This window comes from Lactuca sativa, chromosome 4, assembly GCF_002870075.4.
Source record: "Lactuca sativa cultivar Salinas chromosome 4, Lsat_Salinas_v11, whole genome shotgun sequence".
Taxonomy (NCBI): Eukaryota; Viridiplantae; Streptophyta; class Magnoliopsida; order Asterales; family Asteraceae; genus Lactuca; species Lactuca sativa.
Window position 1 is genome coordinate 315,905,269 of NC_056626.2, and position 18,610 is coordinate 315,923,878.

An 18,610-nucleotide genomic window follows, 5' to 3' on the forward strand; every position below is an offset into this window, starting at 1 on the left:
TGATACAAAGCATTCAAACCATTTACTTCTTTTACAGAAAATATCGGATTTTCTGGTGTTTCCAAAGTGATACAAACTTTTCATTCAAATATACTTATGAACTCACTAACATTATATATGTTGACCGTTTTCAAAATAACTTGTATTCTCAGGAAATCATTAAGCATGTGAACATCAAGATCATGTGGAACTTTTGTTGTATTTTGTTCCTATTATGCACGTTACATTTTGGGATGTAACTTTTATAAACAATTACAATGATGTAAACCCAATACTAGTGTATTATTGTATGTGTGATGATGTTTGTCATTGGTTCAATTATATTCACTATGATGATATTACAAGATGAAGTCACCTATGTGTGCATCATTACAATAACATAACAATCTTTGGAGGAATTGAACATCATGGTTAAACTCGGACAGTTATGTGGTCGTATTGGGGATAAATAGAGTCTGATCAATTGTATTTATTCAAAATACGACCAAATTGTGTTTGGGAGTGATCATGGTGGGCAATGAATTGAGAAACTTACCTCATATCCAAAAAGTTTTAAGCAACCAAACTAAACAAATTAAAATACTATAGCAATATTCTTGCATGCTACCCATTTTTCCCGCATTCATATAGTTTTGTGCAGACTCTATGGCTGGATTTCATCACTCCGGAGATCCTTACTTCCCCAACTAGGGGAACGGATGATAGATAGAGCCAGAACCCGAGGAAGAGCCAGAGGAAGAACCCAAGGAAGGACCAGCAAAACCGGTAGTGGACTCAGAGGATGAGGAGTCTGATGGTGATGATGCAGATGACTCGGACATAGAGTCTGAAGTCATTAACCTGCCATACATGGCCAGGGTACCCCCACATAGGATGGGTCCCATCGGCCCTATGCCCCCATGGGCTCATGATATCTGGAGATTGAGTCGCCAACAAGGGGTGCGTCCCCCATTCGGCATGAACCGGGACTATTACGAACCTACAGATCGAGCCCTGCCAGTGATGGTTAGGAGGACGCGCGATATAGGTGAGCAGGCACAGGCAACCACAGGTCAGATGGTTGCAATGAGAGCTACGGTTGAGCACATAAAGAGAATGACTCATGAGGTGGTTAGGGACTACCAGGCGAGACAGACAGGGTTGGAGGCCTGGCTATGAGCCACCAAGCATCATCTGGCCAGACTCCAGGGTGCATCCACCTCATTATCAGCACCGTCGGACACTTCCCGTCGCGACTACAATCAACTCCATTTCTCATAACTATTGTTATGTTTTTCTTTTATGTACTATTATATGTACCATCGACTTTATGATTAAGTAACTACACTACTCATCAAGCCAGTATGCTGTCGGATCATATATGTCTCTATGTACTGTATGCCTTCCAAGGCAAATTTTCATGCCTTGTACTACAAAGTTTAATTTTAATGAAAAATCACTATGTTTTATTTGTGACATTGTTATCTGCTATGTGTTTTCCTTTTTCTGTTTCATGACATTGTATGAATTCACTTATATGGACAATCGAATCATTGAAAACACTAGATATGAAGGAACTCGAAACCACAAACTATCATATACTCACCATGTTTCTGTTCTATGACAGAAGATGCCTCAAAGACCAAATCGCGGGAACAACACAACAACTACACCACCACTACCGCCTCCACTGGAGGTAGACTCTACTGCATCCCAAGCAGCAGTATCAACTGTGTTCTCCACAACATTTGCACATATTCATAACGGAAACAATGGTGGTGGTAATGGTCAAGGGACTGGAAGCTCGAACCATGGAACGAACCAAGGTCCTACGAAAATTTTCACCACAAGGAATATTCAAATGCCAAACCTAAAACATTCAATGGAACGGGAGGCGTGATAACTTTAAAATGATGTATGGAAAAGATAGAGTCAGTTTTTGAGATCTGCGGGTGCCCTGAAGAATGCAAGGTGAAGTTTGCAGCTTGCACATTTGTCGACCAAGCACTCTCGTAGTGGAATGGTCATGTTCAGGCTAAGACACTCCCAGTGGCAAATGTCATGCCCTGGGAGGAGCTCAAGGAAATGTTGATGGCAGAGTACTGCCCCCATTGGGAGATACATAAATTGGAGCAAGAGTTATGGAATCTCACAGTAAAAAATTCAAATATCGAGGCTTACATCTCAAGGTTCAGTGAACTAGACCTTCTGTGCCTGGGGATGATTACATCAGAAGGGAAGAAGATTAAGCAGTTCATTTGGGGATTGAATTCACCAAACCAAGGAAACGTGATTGTTGCAAATCCAAAAACTTTTGAAAGTCCAAAAAGGCTAGCTCAGAAGCTTTATGACAATGACAACTAGAAAGGGACCAAAACTGCTGCTACCGAGACCAAGAAAGAAGGTGATAACAAGAAAAACAAGGACAACAAATGAAAGGGACGACAGAACCAGGGATCTTCCAAAAAGCAACAAATGTAGTAGTCCACGTTCCTATCGCTCAAGTTGCCCCAGCACCAAATGCTCCAGCCTCAATTATGCAAACCACTACCAGGCAGTACTCAGGAACTCTACCAAAATGTTAGAAATGCAGCTACCACCACGATGACGAGTACAGAGAAATGCAGTGTACCAACTACAATCGGAAGGAGCACACTGCCTGGTACTGCAGATCTCAACGCCAACAGAACTAACAACCAAAAAACAACAACAACAACAATGACGGGGCCAACCGTACTTGTTATGGATGTGGAAGAACTGGCCATTTCAGACGTAATTGCCCGAAAGCCAACAACCTAGGGGCAGGAGTATCAGGCAGGGTCCTAACCTTGGGTCAAGGAGAGGCAGTTCAAGACCCAACGGTAGTCACTGGTACATTCCTCCTCAATAATAATTACGCATTCATTCTATTTGACAGTGGAGTTGAGCAGAGTTTTATGAGTAATAAATTCAAACACTTACTAAACCAACAACCCCAGAAGCTAAACGAAGCCTTCACAATGGAGATGTCTAATGGGAAAACTAAAACAACCAAAGGCGTTTACGTAGGGTGCACCTTAACATTAAACAACCATACATTTCAAATAAATTTGATGACAGTAAACATTAGGATTTTTGATGTGATAATCGGTATGGATTGGTTAAGCCCCCACCATACTGATATTATGTGCAGCAAGAAGGTCGTTCGCCTTCACCTCCCCAATCACGAAACCCTAATAATCTATGGTGATTAAACTGGCACCAATTTTCGTCTTATCTCGTGCATTAAGGAACAAAAGTTCTTGCACAAGAAAAATTATGCCTTCCTCGCTCACGTTGTGGATAAAGCAAAATAGGAAGTAAAAATTAATGACATCCCAGTGGCATGCGACTTCCTGGACGTAGCTCCTGAAGATCTTCCAGGAATACCCCCAAAAAGACAGGTTGAATTTCAAATCGACCTAATACCGGGAGTCACATCAATTGTCAAATCACCCTACAGGTTAGCTCTCGCTGAAATGTAGGAGTTATCCTCTCAATTAAGCAAACTTTTGAACAAAGGATTCATTAGGCCAAGCTTCTCACCCTGGGGAGCGCCGGTCTTGTTTGTCAAGAAGAAGGAGGGTTCTTTCAGAATATGCATCGACTATTTGGAGGTGAACAAACTCACTATCAAAAACTGATACCCACTTCCACGAATTGATGATCTATTTGACCAGCTTCAAGGAGCTAGTTACTTCTCAAAAATAGGTATATGATTCAGTTATCATCAACTCTGAGTCTGGGAAGAGTATATTCCAAAAACAGCTTTCCGAACCCAATACGACCATTATGAATTCATTGTTATGCCCTTCGGTTTGACAAATGCCCCCGCATCATTTATGGACCTCATGAATCGAGTCTGCCACCCATTCGTCGATAATTTTGTAATTGTCTTCATTGATGATATATTCAAATACTCTCAAAGTAAGGAGTAGCACGGTCAACACCTACACCAGATCTTGGAAAATCTGAGAGCTGAGAATCTATATGAAAAACTATCAAAATGCGAGTTATGGATTCGTAGAGTAAACTTCCTGGGTCACGTCGTTAGTGAGGAGGGAATTCAGGTAGATCCTTCCAAAATCGAGGCTGTTGAAGGCTGGACGATTCCAAAGAAACCAACAGATATTCGACAATTCTTGGATCTTGTGGGCTACTACTAAAGGTTTATTCAGAACTTCTCCAAGATAGCCAAGCCCCTCACCACTCTAACACAATACGGCGTGCCCTTCAACTAGACGGACAAACAAGAAGTTGCTTTCAAAACCTTAAAATGTGCCCTCTGTAATTCTCCCGTGTTGTCCTTGCTATAGGAAATAGAAGACTTTGTGGTGTATTGTGACGCCTCAAACCAAGGATTGGGTTGTGTGCTGATGCAGTGCGGAAAAGTGATTGCATATGCATCTAGACAATTAAAGACCCATAAGGTAAATTACACCACCCATGATCTCAAGTTGGGGGCAGTGGTCGTCGCCTAAAAGATTTGGAGGCACTACCTCTATGGTACAAAGTGCACCATCTTCACAGACCATAAAATCCTCCAGTACATTCTAAATCAAAAGGAGCTAAAAATGAGGCAACGAAGGTGGGTTGACCTGCTAAATGATTATGAATGCGAGATCAAATACCACCCAGGAAAAGCTAACGTGATAGCCGATGCCCTAAGCAGGATAGAATACTCAGGTCGTCGGGTGAAAACATTATCGATAACCATCTACTCTCATCTAATCACACAAATCAGGGAAGCTCAATTAGAGGCATTAAAGTTGGAAAATGCCGCTAATAAAACACTACGCGGGATGGATAAGAATCTGGAAATCAAGGAAGACGAAGCTTAATTATTACTTCCTGAAACGTATCTGGATCCCAAAATTTGGAGGATTCAGGGATGTGGTCATGAACAAAGCACACAAAACATGATACTCCATCCATCTAGGTTCTGATAAGATGTACCTGCATTAAACAACATTATTGGTGGCCCAACATGAAAGCAGAAATTGACACTCATGTCGACAAGTGTCTCACTTGTGCCAAGGTTAAAATGGAATATTAGAAGCCCTCGAGAATGTTACAACAGCCAGTAATACCTGAGTGGAAGTGGGAAAGGATCACCATGGATTTCATAATCAAATTACCTAAGACAACGGATGGATTGGAAGCTATCTGCCTGATTGTCGATAGGCAAACAAAATCCGCCCATTTCCTACCAATAAGGGAGACGTATAAAATAGAGAGTCTAAGACGAATCTATATAAACGAAATTGTGAGACTCCATGGAGTGCTGATATCTATTATCTGGATCCAGATACTAAATTTACTTCCTGATTTTGGCAATCGATCCAGAAGGAAATGGGAACACAACTAGACATGAGCACTACTTACCACCCTCAAAGCGACGGTCAAAGTGAGCGAACTATTCAAAAGCTTAAAGATATGCTCCGATCCTGTATGATTGATTTTGGCAGGGCATGGGATACCTACTTGCCCTTAATTAAGTTCTCGTACAATAACAGCTATCACACAAGCATTAAGGTTGCTCCTTTCAAGGCCCTATATGGCAGGAAATCTAGGTCACCACTTTTTTGGGCTGAGGTGGGTGACACCCAGTTGGTAAGGGGACAAACACCAAATAGCACTCTTACAGGACCCGAGATCATTCGGGAAACCACAGAGAAAATAATTCAAATCAAGGCATGACTCCAAGCATCTCGAGACCAACAAAGGAGCTATGTTGATAAAAGGCAGAGGCCTCTGGAATTTGAAGTTGGAGATCGGGTGATATTGAAGGTCTCTCCCTAGAAAGAGATGATCCGTTTTGGGAAGTGGGGAAAACTAAATTAGCGATACATCGGGCTGTTTGAGAGTCTTACCCAAATTGGTCCGGTGGCTTATAAACTGCAGCTAGCTATGACACTCAACAACGTACAACCCATTTTCCACGTGTCAAATCTGAAAAAGTGCTTATCAGATGAAACCCTCATCATTCCTCTGGATGAGATTGAAGTAAACGAGAATATCCTGTTCGTCGAAGAACCGAATGAGATAATGGACACGGAAGTGAAGCGTACAAAACAAAGCCGCATTCTGATTGTGAAGATTCGATGGAACGCTAACCATGGACCGAAATTCACATAGGAAGGCAAAGAGCAGATGAAGCAGAAGTACCCTCACGTATTCTCTAGTTCTTAGTATTATCATTCAAAAGAATTTCACGACGAAATTCCATCTATCGTGGGGATGATGTCACAACTAGCATTTAGGCTAGGAAATTATTTCTATATGTAATCAATTCTTGATGTATCTGGTAACTTCGAGTTTAAGGTTATAAATATTACTCAATCAAAAACCACTATTCAAATCAAAAGTTACTCGTGAAACCTAAAACCTAATTCAATACATTTCATACACTCAAATTTGGGTTGTAACCCTAATTTCCTAGTTCAAACATCTTTTGGCCAAGAATCATTTATTAGGCCTAATGGGCCAATAAACTCTCAACTTGATTATTTTGGGCTAAGAATCCTCATTTAGGCCTTAATTGCACCCATATTTATTAAACTATAGCATTTTGGGCCATATTGGGCCTAAAATGTCTCACTTTGTGTAACAGGCCGGATTCCCAAGTATTATTCATTTATTTATTTTTGTTATTTGTGAAGAGACTCGGCGAGTTGGAGCCTAGACTCGCCGAGTATGATCGCGGATTTGGACACGGGTTCGCGCCTGGACTCGGCGAGTCCGCGTTGTATAATGAAACCCTAATTTCTCGGGTTTGGGGCCTATTTAAAGGGCCTTATGGCCGTCATTTGTGCTCACCAGTGCCCAGAGTGAAACCCTAGTGAGCTTGAGCGTTTGGAGTAAGATAAGGAGCCATTATTGACCTTGGAGGTGTTATCTAGCAAGGGAAAGGAAGCAATAGCTAAGGGGAAACAAGAGGATCAACTTCCTGAAGATCTGTGGTCCAGAACATCACATTTGAGGTACTATTTTCGAACCATTCCCTGTTATGGTGATGTTCATGTTGATTTAGGGCTTATTGAGCCCTTTTGTGGCTAGATCTAGTGCTTCCTTGGTCCCTTGAGCGAGTTAGGTTCTGGATCTGGACCCTTGGAGGTCCAGAGTGTCCCTTTGTCCAAGCTTTTTATGAATCCATGGAGGTTTTGGATTGGGGTCTTTGTGCTTGAGGTCAAAACACCATTTATGAGTCATTAAGTGTGTTACGAGCGCCAAGACATGAACTTTACGTGATGAATAAGCTTGGAAGGACTGGATCTATGAGTTAGTGAAGCAGATCTGACCTCAGAAGGTCGTTTGGGGTTGTGCATGGAATGCACTCGCCGAGTCCATTTCCAGACTCGACGAGTTGGTGTCGGTTGTTCAGAGATTTCAAACCAGGGTTTGAGTAACCGAATCGGGTGAGTGACTCGGTGAGTCAGAAGGGACTCAGAGGAATCGGGTCCCCATAGAGACTCGGCGAGTCCACGCCAGACTCGGCGAGTTGAGTTTACCGTTGACCATTGACCAGAGTTAACCAGTGTTGACTTGATAGGGTTAGTCAACCTTAGTTGGGAAAGTGTTAATTAGAGATGTATTGTGTTATAGGAGGACTTTAGCTCGGGAGATCGAGCACTAGTGATTTCAGGGATTTGCGAGTTATCGAGATACGCGAGGTGAGTCTTCTCACTATACTTTACCTTGAGTAGGTAATCAGAGTTATGTGACAAAGTATATGTATGTTGTAAGTATGTTATGTTTTGTACTACATTATTTCTATGTGATTTATGCTGTGCATGTTTATAGAGTTGGAACCGGAAGGTTCCCCGAGTTAGAACCAGTGGGTTCACAGAGTAGGGTCTACGGACCCATAGAACTATAGCCTCGAGTGGCTAATATGTGTTATGTGTGGTATTTTAGGGAACTTACTAAGCTTTGTGCTTACAGTGTTAGTGTTGTTTGTTTCAGGTACTAGTGATGACCGTGGGAAGGTGCCGACTTGATCTGTACACACGCATGGGATTTTATGATATGTGATCTTGGGATTTTGTATGATATGGATTGGAGTTTTAAACTTGACTTTTTAGTTAAATGAAAATGTTTTATATTATGAAAAAAATTATTTTGAAATTCACGGTGTATTTTCAAAAAGAGTAAAAGATCTTGGAAAAACGCAGAGCAGAGTGTGTGTACGATCGGTCCGCGCCCGAACGGTGATTTCCCAAAATACCCTCATGTTATGTGATATGGATATTGATATGATGTATTCGCATGCTAGAGTAGGCTAGGTATTCCTATTAGGACTAGAGTGGCCTGATTTGTGATGCCTTAGCCTAGGAAGAGGTGAGCTGCTATGAGATGCTTGAGAGTGAGTAGGTAGCAGCGAGGGGCTTATGAGAGATCCATTAGAGAGTGGCCTATGCATGATGGAGTACTTGGAATTTGGGATCCAAAGAGGAGGACTTGGGGTGTATTCTGATATGGTGCAGACAGTAGTATTGGGCCCGTACTACTGGAAGCACCAGAGCGGTGTACAGCCCAAGTAAGAATCTTTGGAATACCAAGGATCAGGGAGGGATGAGTGGTCGAGTGTGAGTATGCTCGAATGGGTTCTAATTTATCGTATGTTGTATTTCAGAGGTAGATCATGGTGAGGACACGTTTGATGCCTGAGAGCAGCGAGAGCAGTGATGAGGAGATCCGCCGGATCATCCACGAGGAGGTGGCTGCAGCCATCAGAGCAGAGATACCAGAGATGTTCGGGTCTATTAAGACCACGCTGATTGAGACCTTTGACGAGCGTTATGCCGCTCTTTCTGAGGCAACAGTTGCAGCGGCCACCACGGCTATTGCTACCGCGAGGCCGCAAGGTGGTGATGCGTTGCTGTTCCGGGAGTTCAGCAACACAAAACCGCCAAAGTTTGATGGGACCCAGGACCCGGTGGCAGCTATGAGGTGGATTTCTGATATAGAGGGGTGTTTCTTCACTTGCTCATCTCCTGAGCATTTGAAGGTTCGGTTCGCGCTGAACCAACTTCGCTTGGGAGCGAAGGACTGGTGGAAGTTTGTGATGGCGCATTTTACGCCTGCTGAGCTTGCGGCAGTGACCTGGGAGAGGTTCACTGCCATGTTTCGAGATGAGTACGTTCCCCAGGTGGAGAGGGAGCGTTTGTCCCAGGAGTTTCTGACCCTCAAGCAGGGTACTGAGTCAATTACAGCGATTACCAGGATGTTCCATGAGAGGGCGATGTTCTGCCTTGATCACGTGTCCACTGAGCTGGCACGTATGAGCCGATATTTGAGTATTTTGAGGCGAGACATTTGGAAGTACGCGGTGAACTCCTCGTACCGGACATTTGCTGAGTTTCAGGCAAATGCCCGGAAGAGGGAGATTGAGCTAGAGACTCAGGCCAGGGAGGAGGCGGAGTCTCAGGGGAGGGATCGGCGACCGGCACAGTCCCAACCGGCAGCCAAGCGGGCCAAGCCCGCTGATCCCAAACAAGGGAGCCAGAAGGGCCGTACTTGTGGGAAGTGTGGCAAGGGTCATGATGGAGTCTGTAGAGCGGGATCTTGCTACAAGTGTGGCAAGGAGGGGCACATGGCCAAGGACTGCCCCAAAGGGTTTGCGGTGTGTTTTCACTGCAATCAGATCGGACACCGGAAGGCAGAGTGTCCGCAGTTGCGAGGATCATCACAGGGAGTACCTTAGGGATCTGCCCCTGCCGCCATCAGAGCTACCGAGAGTCGGCCAGTAAAGGTCGAGGCACCGAGGGCACGAGGGAGAGCTTTTCAGCTGAACGCGGAGGAGGTCCAAGCAGCGCCCGATGTCGTGGCTGGTATGTATTCTTTCGTGTATTCATTTTGATGTTGAGATATTATGCTTATATTATGTTATGCGTAGGTACTTTTCTTGTGAATTCTGTACCTGCCTTGGTGTTATTTGACTCGGGTGCGAGTCGGTCTTTTGTATCTTTGGCTTTTAGTCAGCATATCAGTGTTAGTCATGAGGCATTGAGTCGGCCTCTGAGAGTTTCCATAGCTGATGAGAGGGTGATATATGCCACGGAGGTTCTCCGAGGGTGCGTAGTCGAGATTTTCGATGTTGAATTCCCGATTGATTTGGTTCCTATTGCGATGGGTGATGTCTATGTCATTGTGGGCATGGACTGGTTGAGCAGATTCGGTGTGGTTATCGACTGCGAGTGACAGCTGGTGACCATACGAGACCCTAGTGGGGGAGTTCATTTGGTGTACGGCGAGGGTACACGTTCAGGATCAGCGTTTTGTTCGGCCGCTAGGGCGAGGCAGTGTCTACAGCAGGGCTGTAAGGGTTTTGTGGCGTATGTGACGGATACACGGGTGGATTCTGAGAGGCCGAGTTCAGTTGAAGAGGTTCCGGTGGTGCGTGAGTTCCCGGATGTATTTCCCGAGGAATTGTCGGGTGTGCCTCCTGTGAGGCAAGTGGAGTTCAGTATCGACTTGGTTCCGGAGGCCGCGCGTATCGCCAAGGTGCCTTATCACCTTGCACCTCCAGAGATGCAAGAGTTACCCTCGCAGCTTCAGGAGCTGCTGGGGAAAGGGTTTATTCGGCCGAGCAGCTCGCCGTGGGGAGCGCCTATCTTGTTCGTCAAGAAGAAGGATGGTTCACACCGGATGTGCATTGATTACCGGGATTTGAACAAGCTAACGGTCAAGAACCGTTACCCGTTGCCGAGGATCGACGATTTATTCGATCAGTTGTAGGGAGCATCTTGGTTCTCCAAGATCGATTTGAGGTCTAGATATCATCAGGTGAGGGTGCGGGATGAGGACGTCCAAAAGACAGCGTTTAGGACATGTTATGGGCATTATGAGTTCGTGGTAATGCCTTTTGGGCTCACCAATGCCCTGGCAGTGTTCATGGATCTCATGAACCGAGTGTGTAGGCCGATGCTGGATCGGTCAGTGATTGTGTTTATCGATGACATTCTGGTATATTTGAGGTCTAGAGAGCAGCATGATGAGCATTTGAGAGAGGTTCTCGGAGTTCTAAGATCGGAGAGGCTTTATGCCAAATTCTCCAAGTGTGATTTCTGGTTGCGGGAGGTCCAGTTCTTAGGACATCTCGTTAACCAGAAAGGGATATTGGTCGATCCGGCCAAGGTTGAGGCGGTGATGAGTTGGGAGGTGCCGAAGTCACCCTCCGAGATCAGGAGTTTCCTAGGGTTGGCAGGGTATTATCGGAGGTTTATCAACGATTTCTCTAAGATCGTAGTGCCACTCACCAGATTGACCCGGAAGGGTGTTGCTTTTTCATGGGGCCCCGAGCAGCATGCCTCCTTTGAGACACTTCGCCAAAGGTTGTGCGAGCCCCGGTGTTAGCCCTCCCAGATGGGATGGAGGACTTTGTGGTATACTGTGATGCATCGATTTTGGGGTTGGGAGCGGTGTTGATGCAGAGAGGGCATGTGATAGCATATGCATCAAGGCAGCTGAAGCATCATGAGACGAGATATCCCACCCATGATCTAGAGTTTGGGGCAGTGGTGTTCGCCCTCAAGATTTGGTGTCACTACCTGTATGGGGTTCGGTGTACGATATACACGGACCATAAGAGTTTGAAGTGTTTGATGGATCAGCCCAACCTAAATATGCGTCAGAGAAGGTGGTTGGATGTGGTCAAGGATTATGATTGTGAGATCCTGTACCACCCAGACAAGGCTAATGTGGTAGCCGATGCATTGAGCCGCAGAGTGGAGAGCACCCCACTGCGGGAGGTATGTTTGAGATTGACCGTGTTAGCTCCAGTGTTGGATGCCATTCATGGGGCACAGGCCAAGGCTGTGCAACCTGAGATGCAGAAGAGGGAACGGGTTGTTGGTTTGGTTTCAGAGTTCATTACCGATGGTCGGGGGCTTATGACATTTCAGGGGTGTATCTGGGTGCCATTTGTGGGAGGAACGCATACCATTTTGATGGAGGAGGCTCATCGGTCGAAATTTTCGATCCATCCGGGGCCACTAAGATGTATTTGGATCTGAGAAAGGAGTATTGGTGGCCCTGTATGAAGAGGGATGTCGCGTGGTTTGTTGAGAGGTTCTTGACCTGCCGTAGGGTTAAGGCCGAGCACCAGAGGCTGCATGGTAAGTTGCAGCCATTGGAGGTTCCCGAATGGAAGTGGGAACAGATCACTATGGATTTCATCACCAAATTGCCAAGGACTGCCAGGGGAGTTGATGCAATTTGGGTGATTGTGGACAGGTTGACGAAGAGCTCTCACTTCCTTGCTATCAGCGAGAGTTCTTCAGCAGAGAAATTGGCGGAGGTGTATGTGAGGGAAGTGGTATCTCGGCATGGGGTGTCGATCTCGATTGTTTCAGACCGTGATGTGCGCTTCACTTCCAGATTCTGGAAGAAGTTTCATGAGGAGTTGGGTACTAGGCTGCATTTTAGTACCGCATATCATCCCCAAACAGACGGTTAGAGTGAGCGGACGATTCAGACGCTCGAGGACATGCTCCGGGCATGGGTGTTGGATTTCGGGGGTAGTTGGGATGCATATTTGCCCTTGGCAGAGTTTTCCTACAACAACAACCATCATTCGAGCATTGGTATGCCACCCTTTGAGCTGTTGTATGGGAGGAAGTGTCGGACCCCCATTTGTTGGGGAGAGATTGGACAGCGGGTGATGGGCAGTACAGAGATTGTGCTTCAGACGACAGAGCAGATCCAACAGGTCAGACAGAGGCTGTTGACCGCTAGGAGCCGACAGAAGAGTTATGCAGACAGACGCCGGTCCGAGCTTGAGTTTCAGGTTGGCGACCTTGTACACCTGAAGGTCTCTCCTTGGAAAGGAGTGATTCGATTCAGGAAGAGGGGCAAGTTGGGGCCTCGATATATTGGTCCTTTCCGAGTGATCGCGAGAGTAGGCCGGGTAGCCTATCGTTTGGATTTGCCAGCAGAGTTGGGGCAGATTCACGACACTTTTCATGTGTCGCAGCTGAGGAAGTGTATAGCCGATGAGTCGGCAGTGGTTCCATTAGAAGATATTCAGGTGGATGCGAGCCTGAATTACGCTGAGAGACCAGTGGCCATCAGAGATCGGAAAATCAAGGTTCTAAGGAACAAGGAGGTACCCCGGGTTCTGGTTCAGTGGCAACATCGGAAGGGGTCTGAGATCACTTGGGAACCGGAGCGTGAGATGCGTGAGCAGCATCCAGACTTATTTGCAGAGCGAGACTTCGAGGGCAAAGTCTAGTTCTAGTGGGGGAGAATTGTAACAGCCCGGATTCCCAGGTATTATTCATTTATTTATTTTTGTTATTTGTGAAGAGACTCGGCGAGTTGGACCCTAGACTCGCTGAGTATGATCGCGGATTTGGATGCGGGTTCGCGCTTGGACTCCGCGAGTCCAAGGAATGGACTCGGCGAGTCCGCGCTGTTTAATGAAACCCTAATTTCTTGGGTTTGGGGCGTATTTAAAGGGCCTTATCGCCGTCATTTGTGCTCACCAGTCCCCAGAATGAAACCCTAGTGATCTTGAGCGTTTGGAGTAAGATAAGGAGCCATTATTGACCTTAGAGGTGTTATCTAGCAAGGGAAAGGAAGCAATAGCTAAGGGGAAACAAGAGGATCAACTTCCTGAAGATCTGAGGTCCAGAACATCACATTTGAGGTACTATTTTCGAACCATTCTCTGTTATGGTGATGTTCATGTTGATTTAGGGCTTATTAAGCCCTTTTGTGGCTAGATCTAGTGCTTCCTTGGTCCCTTAAGCGAGTTAGGTTATGGATCTGGACCCTTGGAGGTCCAGAGCGTCCCTTTGTCCAAGCTTTTTATGAATCCATGGAGGTTTTGGATTGGGGTCTTTGTGCTTGAGGTCAAAACACCATTTATGAGTCATTAGGTGTGTTACGAGCGCCAAGACATGAACTTTACGTGATGAATAAGCTTGGAAGGACTGGATCTATGAGTCAGTGAAGCAGATCTGACCTCAGAAGGTCGTTTGGGGTTGTGCATGGAATGCACTCGCCGAGTCCATTTCCAGACTCGACGAGTTGGTGTCGGTTGTTCAGAGATTTCGAACCAGGGTTTGAGTAACCGAGTCGGGTGAGTGACCCGGTGAGTCGGAAGGGACTCAGAGGAATCGGGTCCCCGTAGAAACTCGGCGAGTCCACGCCAGACTCGGCGAGTTGAGTTGACCGTTGACCATTTACCAGAGTTGACCAGTGTTGACTTGATAGGGTTAGTCAACCTTAGTTGGGAAAGTGTTAATTAGAGATGTATTGTGTTATAGGAGGACTTTAGCTCGGGAGATCGAGCACTAGTGATTTCAGGGATTTGCGAGTTATCGAGATACGCGAGGTGAGTCTTCTCACTATACTTTACCTTGAGTAGGTAATCAGAGTTATGTGACAGAGTATGTGTATGTTGTGTGTATGTTATGTTTTGTACTGCATTATTTCTATGTGATTTATGCTGTGCATGTTTATAGAGTTGGAACCGGAAGGTTCCCAGAGTTAGAACCAGTGGGTTCACAGAGTAGGGTCTACGGACCCACAGAGTTATAGCCTCGAGTGGCTAATATATGTTATGTGTGGTATTTTGGGGAACTCACTAAGCTTCGTGCTTACAGTGTTAGTGTTGTTTGTTTCAGGTACTAGTGATGACCGTGGGAAGGCGCCGGCTTGATCTGTACACACGCATGGGATTTTATGATATGTGATCTTGGGATTTTGTATGATATGGATTGGATTTTTAAACTTGACGTTTTAATTAAATGAAAATGTTTTATATTATGTGAAAAATTATTTTGAAATTCACGGTGTTACACTTTGTCTCTGTGGGCCTTTAATGGGCCGTAAATGGTTTCTTGAACCATATTGGGCCTAAAAACCATTAACCTTGCTCTTTTTGGCCATAAACACTCATAAGGGCCCAAACGGCCGAAAATCCTTATTGGGCTAGCATACTCTTGATCTTTACATGCACAGTTTAAGCCCAACACCATATTTCTTTTCTTTCCCTCCCATTCTTGGTTAAAAAAAAGGAAAATGAATGAAGATTGATCTAGGCTTGACAACACATAATTAACCTACATATTTCTAGGTAATCACATACTTTTAAGAATCCATTGTCTTCCATGCAATAGAAATTGATCTTTGTCCTCTCTCGTCTCTACTTATGGTCGAAAAATCCCAAACCCTCCACACTTCAACGATTTCAATCTCTATACTCCTCTAAGAACTCTCAAAGAAACATCCCTTTTTCCTCCAAGAAAATCGTGTGTGCTTGTGTGTGAGTCCAAGAATACTCCATCAAGATTCGGCTATTTTTGGTAAGCTACTTCCACTCAAGGAGTTTAACTTCAAGTTTATGTTAAACTTAGTACACGTTAACTCTTCAAAATGTAATTTATGCATCTTAAATGCCCTAGACTTCGAAGAACTCATCAAGGAAGTAAGCTAGGTCGAAAACAACATCATCTCCTCCAATCTCTTCATCAAAACTGATCCAAACCCCAAAGTGAGTTAATACCCTCTATTTTCGGTTTTTACTATGTTTTGGGGGAGGATACAAGTCGCTTTGTGTAGATCTACGTGTTTATGCATGATTTTATGTGTTTTCCATATTATATGTTGTGCTTATGTGTTTGGAATATCTTATATTTGTAAAGATCAAGTAAAATATGGTGATATTTGTAAACTAAAACACATTATGCAACTTATGATGAAGTTGAAAGGATTAAAACATGTTAAGGATGTTCGAAACTAAGTAAAATCGTATAAAGGGCCAAAAATTGACATAGTAAACAAAAGTGAGAATCTTTTTATCAACTCACGGTTCTAAGAGGGCTAAAAGAGTCATTTTTAAATAAAACAGGGTCTTTATGATATTCATGGCTTTAAAAGGGCCAAAAGTGTAAATTTTCTCAAAATGGGCCTTAAGTTAGGCCTTCACGGTTTCATGGACTAAACTTGTAAATTCTTAGCTTTTATGAATTAAATTGTCTTTTTAAACAAATTTGAGCAAAAAATGTGAATTTTCAGTTAAATGGGCTGAAAATGAAAATTTTATTAAACATGGGCAAAAAAGGTTAATTTTTGTTCATTTGGGCTTAAATGTCAACTTTTATAAAATTGGGCCGAAAATGAAAATTCTAACAAAAGTGGGCTAAAAATGTCATTTTATTTTGAAATAAGCTCTTAAATGTAAACTTTGGTCTTAAGGGACTTAAAGCGTCATTTTTACCAAAAATGAGCCTTAATTGTAAATTTTCGGTTTTATGGACCAAAAATGTCTTTTTACAAAAGGTGGGCCTTTTATATCATTTTTGTAAACAATTGAGCTTAAATGATCAACATAATAACAAATGAAACAAATATGTCAATTAGACTTTTAATTGGGCTGGAATATACCTTACATGCTTATTGGGCCTTAGTGGCCCATTTGCAGGTTTAAGTGGGCCTGGAATACACACTGCATGTCTATTGGGCCTTTGTGGCACAATTACATGCTTATTGGGCCTGGAATATACCTTACATGTTGTTTGGGCCTTTGTGGCCCATTTACATGCTTGTTCGGTCAAATAAACTAAAAACATACATGGAAACAATATACACTGAGTAATTCAATATTCGCATAAATTCAGTTAAGACTCTTGTGAGACATTTCGCTTGTTCACACCTATCTAGTGTAAAACCGTAGCCTGTAGTCATAACCAGAGTCTCCTGAAGGGAGAGCGAGAGTTTGTGTATAGATCTATATGGTGTTGACACCCCCATTTAAGCTATTTGCTACAGTTAGACTAGGCCACTCTAGGGTGACAAACCTTACCTTAAACATGTCGGCTTCTGAAAAACGTCATGACGGACAGACCAGTCATTATCAAGTATGGTTATAACGACTGACAAAGAAATTAACTCCACTGTAAATGTTTACAGAATGCATAAACGATCTTAGAATTACAATTCTATACAAACACCAACTCATGGACTTTGGGTTTTTAATACTACCACACTTTTACAAGCAGAAAATATCAGATTTTCTGGGAAAAAGGTACATTATACATCACCTTCTAGTTATAAGAAAACATGAGATTTTTTGGAATACTTCCTTTATACATTTTCAAAACAGAGAACACACATGCTTTAATACAAGATTGATAAAAAGCGTTCTAACCATTTACTTCTTTTATAGAAAATATCAGATTTTCTGGTGTTTGCATAGTGATACAAACTTTTCATACAAATATACTTATGAACTCACCAACATTATATATGTTGACCGTTTTCAAATTAACTTGTATTCTCAAGAAATCGTTAAGCAGGTGAACATCAAGATCATGTGGAAATTTTGTTGTATTTTGTTGCTATTATGCACTTTACATTTTGGGATGTAACTTTTATAAACAATTACAATGATGTAAACCCGATATTGTTGTATTATTGTGCATGTGATCATGTTGCCATTGCTTGAATTGTATTTAATGTATTGAGATTACAAGATGAAGACACACTAGTTTCACTAGTGTCATTTCATGAACCATAGACCTCCTTATATAGTGTGGATGATTATGGTTACATTCATGTAAACACTAATACCCATGATGTTTCATTTCCATTGGATATGTGGGTTAAACACTCCATGAAAGCTTAGCCCAACCTGAATGAACTTGGCCCACCAACTGTATAGAAGAGTCCATATTTAATTAGTTCCTTTTGATCATTAAATTAGTTCTTGATCAATACTAATTAAATTATATGATTTAATATTAATATATTAGAACTTATAATATATTAATATACATCACTAGTATCTTTTTTCTCATTTTGTCTATCCAATTGTTCGAATTCCATGCAACCCAAATGGACCATGCCAATCGAATCAAGTACATACCAATTATAGTTATGGACTTAGACACTAATCTAACAATCTTCCACTTGGATAAGTCTAAAACTATTATTGTGTATGACTTCAAAATCCGACTAGCAATCGTAGCTCTTGAAAGCTGCTGACGAACTCTAAACAAATCAATAACGCGTCCATTAGATAAGGGATCATATATTCCTCCATTCTAGATATTATATGGAATGAAACGTGGATTATAATCATTCTGTCTGTCCAATTGTTATTTCCTGGTTTCTGATTTATGACGACCAACTAATTGAACAAATCAAATCACTCCAAGCTTGGCCAAGCGCTTCGGGATGTCATCACTATATCATCGAGGGGCCCACAAATATCGCTTTAATCCCTTAAAGGGTAAAAGGAATGGATAAACTTCGACTTATCTGCTTGTTCTACTAGTTTATGAATCATACACAAAGCCACGTTTTATAACATCGAGTTACCGATGCGTTTTCGTACAATCAATGCATAACCAGATCATAGGCAACAACTCATATCTCTAGGTTTGAAGAATATTAGATATTATCGTCTCATGATCACTCGTGATAAAATCCATGAAGTGAGTCAAATGACTGTAGGTTTAATCCAATACTCAGAACTTATGAGCACTCATGAATGTGGTAGCAACTCTTGATATGTCCACTTCCTTAGACATCTACAAAACAGCTTCATGATAGTCTTGATTCATATCTACTTCCAACATATGACCGACTGTGGATGGTTAGA